Source organism: Natrix helvetica, assembly GCF_964273705.1.
Source record: "Natrix helvetica genome assembly, chromosome: 2".
Taxonomy (NCBI): domain Eukaryota; kingdom Metazoa; phylum Chordata; class Lepidosauria; order Squamata; family Natricidae; genus Natrix; species Natrix helvetica.
This window is the reverse complement of record NC_138552.1, coordinates 174,716,469-174,716,697: the sequence shown is the minus strand read 5'-3', so window position 1 is coordinate 174,716,697 and position 229 is coordinate 174,716,469.

The following is a 229-nucleotide window of genomic DNA, read 5'->3' as shown; positions in this document are numbered from 1 at the left end:
GGCAGAGCTGTGCCTTAAAGGGACAGGACGCCCGGAAAATCTTATTTTTATCGTCAAGACAGATTTCAGCTAGCCCAACTGAGCAACTTTAAGAAATGTGGTGGACTTCGAATCATGTAATCTTCAGCCTGCTGGTTGGGGAATGCTGGGAGTTGACATCCTCGTCTTAAGTGTCTACAGGTGAAACTCGAAAAATTAGAATATCGTGCAAAAGTTCATTTATTCCAGT